Genomic DNA, 5,496 nt, shown 5'->3' on the forward strand with positions numbered 1-5,496 from the left:
GGCAGGCGGATCTCTGTGAGTTCGAGACCAGCCTGGTCTACAGAGCTGGTTCCAGGACAGGCTCCAAAGCCACAGAGAAACCCTGTCTCGAAAAAAAAAAAAATAGACTTGATGAGCAGCCAGATCTGGTGGCACACACATCTGGTGGCAGGGGTATCTCTGTGAACACGAGGCCAGCCTGGTGAACACAGTGAATTCCGGATAGCCAGGGCTATGTAAAGAGACCCTGACTCAAGAAGAAGAAAATGACCCGAGGAGTAGTCCCCATCTCTGTCACCCCACACCATCCCCAGAACCATGTCTTTCCTCGGCATCTAGAAGCTTCCCAGAGACAGATGCAGGCATATGTCAATCCTATTGAATTGTCCAAGTACCACCCAGCTCACTGTAGCTCTTAGACCCAGAGAAAAAAGCAAAGACATAACACACCCAGCTCTAGCTAGCATGAATATTAACGGAGATTAACTGATTCTTGTTGAAAACAGAGGAAAGTGGGTGGAACTCACAGGTTCAGCCCAGCGCTAAGGAGGCAGAGGCAGGCAGATCTCTGAGTTTGAGGCCAGCCTGGTCTACAGAGTGAAATACCAGACAGTCAGAGCTGTACAGAGAAACCCCGTCTCAAAAAATTAAAAAATAAAACAAGACAAAAGCGAGGCAGCAGAGGCACAGAGAACTGAAGAGCCCTCTCATTTACAGACCTGGCTCATGGTACAGCCAGGATGACCAAGGCTGTAACCTCAGTGTTTTGCTTTCTCCTTGACTTTCTTGGTCTCATCTCTCTCCAGTCAGTTCCTTACATGGAACCAGGAGCCTACACACCAAGGGCTCCAGCCATGTCTCCACCTCTGGTGGGCTGTGTAGCCTTAGTCAAGTCCGTGTCTTCTCTGAGACTCAGGAAGTTAAAAAATCCACACATCCTCTGAACCTGGGTCCTGCGCCTCTTTGACTTGTTGACCCATGAATTCTACCCACCTATCTTCAGGATGTTGTGGGCTTCCCACCTCATTCCTCATTCTAAAATCATGGGTAACCTTAACATCAGGGAGGCTCTGTTCATTCCCTACAGCTGACTCACTGGATAACCTGAGTTGAATTGTTTCATCTTTCAAAGGTTGGGTTTCCCCTGTACATTGTCAGGAGTGGATGAAACAACCTAACTGTGTATATTGTAAACAACAGATGTTCTTGTCACTCTTCATGTAGTCAGTCAACAAACCACAGCACCATGGGTGTCTCTTGTTGCTCTGGGATCTGGAGGCGAAACGGTGCCTTCTGTAGAGGGTGGGGAGATGGACAATACACAGTGAACAGTTGCTCCTTAAAGAAGAGTTCGGGGTTGGGGATGGAACTCATGTAGCATGCATGATGCGCAGGATCCCAGCGCTACACAAGCTAAGCCTGGTGTGCTGTTACATGGGTTCAAGTCCAGCACTGGGGAGACAGAGACAGGATCGGGGTCATCCCCAGCTCCACCTGGAGTTTGAGGCCAGAGAGTCTGTCTCAAACACAGGAGGTAGCAGCCGGATGGTGGTGGCACACACCTTTAATCCCAGCACTCGGGAGGCAGAGACAGGTGGATCTCCATGAGTTTGAGGCCAGCCTGATCTACAAAGTGAGTTCCAGGACAGTCTCCAAAGCTAGAGAGACCCTGTCTCGAAAAAAAATGTTATGTGTATTAGTGTTTTATTTGTAAGTATGTCTGTGTACCACACGCATGCAGTAAACACAGAAGCCAGAAGAGGGCATCAGGTCCCCTGGGGCTGAGTTACAGACAGTTGTGAGCTGCTGTTTGGGTTGCTGGGAACTGAACCTGGGATCTCTGGAAGAGCAGCCGTTGAGCCATCTTAATCACTGAGCCATCTCTCAGGCCCCTTTAAAATTTTTAAAATATTTTTTATGTGTATGAATGTTTCACCTGCACACATATTTGTGTGCCACATTCTTGCCTGGTACCTGAGACAGTCAAAAGAGAGCATCTGATTCCCTGGAACTGGAGTTACCGATGGTTGTGGCTGCCGTGTGGATGCTAAGGATCAAACCCAGTTCCTCAAAAGAGTAGCAAATGCTCTAAACTTCTGGGTCATGTCTCCAGCTCCTGAAAGATATTTGGTTGCTTTTGTTGTTGTGTTGTTTTGTTTTGATTTTGGTTTTTTTTTTTTTTTGGTTGGTTTTTTTTTTTTTCCTTCAAGAAAGGGTTTCTCTGTTTATCCCTAGCTGTCCTGGAACTCATTCTGTAGACCAGGCTGGCCGATCCACCTGCCTCTGCCTCCCAAGTGCTGGGATTAAAGGTGTGCACCACCACTGCCTGGTGAAAGAAGAATTTCTTAAACAAAAAATGAAGTAGGCTGGAGAGATGGCTCAGCGGTTAAGAGCATTGCCTGCTCTTCCAAAGGTCCTGAGTTCAATTCCCGGCAACCACATGGTGGCTTACAACCATCTGTAATGAGTTCTGGTGCCCTCTTCTGGCCTGCAGACATACACACAGACAGAATATTGTATCCATAATGAATAAGTAAATAAATATCTTTAAAAAAAAAGTTAACAAAAAAACACTTTAAAAAAAAAATGAAGTAAGATAGACAGGCATCCTGAGGAATGACACCTGAACTTGACCTCTGGTCTCCACTGGCAAGTGATAACACATACACCCACTCACCCCCACAAGCGCCCCTCCCATGTACAGAAGTACACAGATACATACACACAAAATAAATACAATAAATGGTGGCTCTGATTCGAAGTAGAGGACAAACCAGGGGAGGGACAGTAGTTCAGTAGTTTTGGGAGGATCTCCTAGCAGCCTTAATAGTCTGGAATGACCTTGGGCAACTCTGACTTCTAGGAAGATGGGGGACCATAGATGCTGAGGGGGCTAGAAAAGGCAGGTGGAGTGAGATGCCACATTGAACCATCTCAGTTTACCCTGCAGATCTGCTTCATCCCCTACAGCATGCTGCACTGGTGGTCACACTGGGGTGTCGAACCCCAGGACCAGCTAGAATTGGACAGGAGGAGGCTGGAGACAGGGTTATTTCTCAGACTCCTTTCTGCCTACAGGGACTCAGGGGCCTTGGGTGTCTTTTGATGACCCACTGTGTCTGAACGTTGCCCTCCACACCAGCTCCAGGGTGCTCTCCAGTTAGCCTGGGGATGTAGAGGCTCTCTTCTCATGGTCTCCTCAATGGCTGTCGCTAGTCTGCAGCGGAAAGGGCTCTTTCCTAGCTGGTTCCTCCACCCTGCTCCACTCACCCACTTGAAGGGTGCCCATCACTTCTTGCTGAGGCCCTGAGTGGTCGTATGTGTAGACCATCACAGCTGCTGCCGTGCTCTGGTGGGGGCTCTCACTGCCCCTTCTCATCCCCGAGTCCCTGCAGCAGCCCAGGACAAGGGCTGTCTCTACTCGCAGAAACACTGTGCACAGCGGGCCACACACTGCTTCCAAAACATTCCTTCGGCTTTTCCACATCCAGCTCCTTTGGGGCCACTCTGCTGCCCCTTCTGGGCCTTCTGGACGACTCTCTCCTCCCTGGAGCACAGGAATGGCGACTTACCTGGTTTCTCTGGGCCCTGAGAAAAGGGAGAACACAACACCTGAGTCTCCCTTTCCTACAGTGTGACTGTTCCTTATGGGCTGACCACTCAGCCTCTGTCCCCAGTCTGCCTTGGGCTCTGGTGCCTCTGCTTCCAAGACTTCAAGTGGATCCTGCTTCTCCCTCCTCTCCTTTCTTCCACCCTGCCAGGGGATCAGGCCAACCCAGAGACCCATTCACACACCTGCCCCTCCAGCACCTTCTACTTCACAAAGTCTCTGCATTCCACAGCCCGAATCCAGTCACATTCCTCCCAGGGGCGAAGCCAACAGCTCCCTGTCTTGTCCGGATTCAGTGCCCGCTGAGGAAAATCAAGCTCAAATTTCTCGCCATGACCTACACCCCTGCTCCTGGACCCAGAGTGAAGTGCCGTCCCTTCCCACCCTGTTGCTCCTCTGGCCTTTCCTCAGGCTTGGAGGGTATAAAGAGCAGAGTTTCCTTCCCACTCTTCCCTCTGCATTGTCCTCCAGAGCCTCTTCTCCACCTTCCTCAGTTTCCCGGGATCCCCCCCAAGGTTTCTCTCAGAAACACCCTCAGGTGTCTAGTGGAAAAGCCTGTTTGAAAGAAGGCTTCCCAGCCACCTCCCAGCCCCCCATTCCCCTCCTCCAATCCCCAGCCCTCCCCCGCCCCAGCCACCTCCTCCAACCCCCCCACCCCATCCCCCTCCTCCAACCCCTACCCCCAGCCCCCCTAACCCTCCCATCCCCTCCTCGACCACCACCACCCCCCCTCCGCCCGCCACTGCTTGTGCTCTGCTCCTCAGTTGGACAACTAGATCTCATTTTGTGGGCAAGAAACCCAAGGCTTGGAGAGATCAAGACTCCAAGCCTGAACTGCTTGGCTGTGCTGTGTTCCAAGGTGAGCCACGGCCTCCTCTAGGCAGGGGAGGAGCGGTTTATATGAGTGTGAAGGAAAACATGTACAACCTTCAGCTCCACTCCTGCCAAGGGGTTAGTATTCAGTGTCCCTGCCCACTGCAGTGTGACTAGAGCAGGAGGGACAGGGTCCCCCCTCATAAGTCCTCCTGGATTCCAGCAGCAAGGAATCCTCTGGGGACACAGAGGCCACCCCCCTCCCAGCATTGCAGCAGTGGGCCCAAGCTACTGAGTGACAGTGACGCAAGCAGGTCTCATCAAATGCCCCCCACCCCCATCCCCTCTGAATCTACCCAGATAAATTCAGCCTTAAAGTAAAAACCACTAGCTCTTTGGAGATGTATGCCTAAAGCTAAGCCCAAACCCCTCTTCCCATCCCATCACTACCCCCTGGTTCAAAGTTCCCCCAGGGAGAGGGTTTGGCATGAACCTGACTTGGCATAGTTCTGATCCTGGTCACCCCTTGCCCTGCTGAGTTCTTTTGAGTCAGACACTGGATCCTGAGGCCTCCTGGCATTCTCTCGCCTATGGTCCAGCTCCAGGACACCACAGCCTCCCTTTCAAAGCAGTGAGTAAGCTAGCTCCTCTCCAACCCCTGCCATCCCTGCCCCCGGGACCCTGTCGTGCTCTTCCCCAGCCCCCTGAGCGCTCAATCAGCACGCCCCTTCTCAACTGTTAGCCTGGGAAGGGGGCCAGGCCCTGAGCTCAGACCTTGGCGATTCCAGAGTGTCTTGAGGCCCAGAGCCAGCGCCGCCAGCCAGGCCAGACGAGGGGAAAGGGGGGAGGTGGCAGGGTGGGCACCAGGAAGCCTTCCAAAAGGGGGGTTGGCAGGGAAGCTGGGATTTAGCTTTGTTCCTTCTGCTCTTCTTCCGGACCCTACAGACTTCTTTCTTGGACCTAAGTGAACCCTGGGCAGATGCTCCTGCTTAAATCCTTTCCTTCGAGAGAAGATACAATCAGGATTAAGGAGCTATGACTTCGGGGCTTCGAGGACCCCTACATGTACAAAGACGGATGAGCAAAAGTTAAAA

Source organism: Microtus ochrogaster, chromosome 8 (assembly GCF_000317375.1).
Source record: "Microtus ochrogaster isolate Prairie Vole_2 chromosome 8, MicOch1.0, whole genome shotgun sequence".
NCBI lineage: Eukaryota > Metazoa > Chordata > Mammalia > Rodentia > Cricetidae > Microtus > Microtus ochrogaster.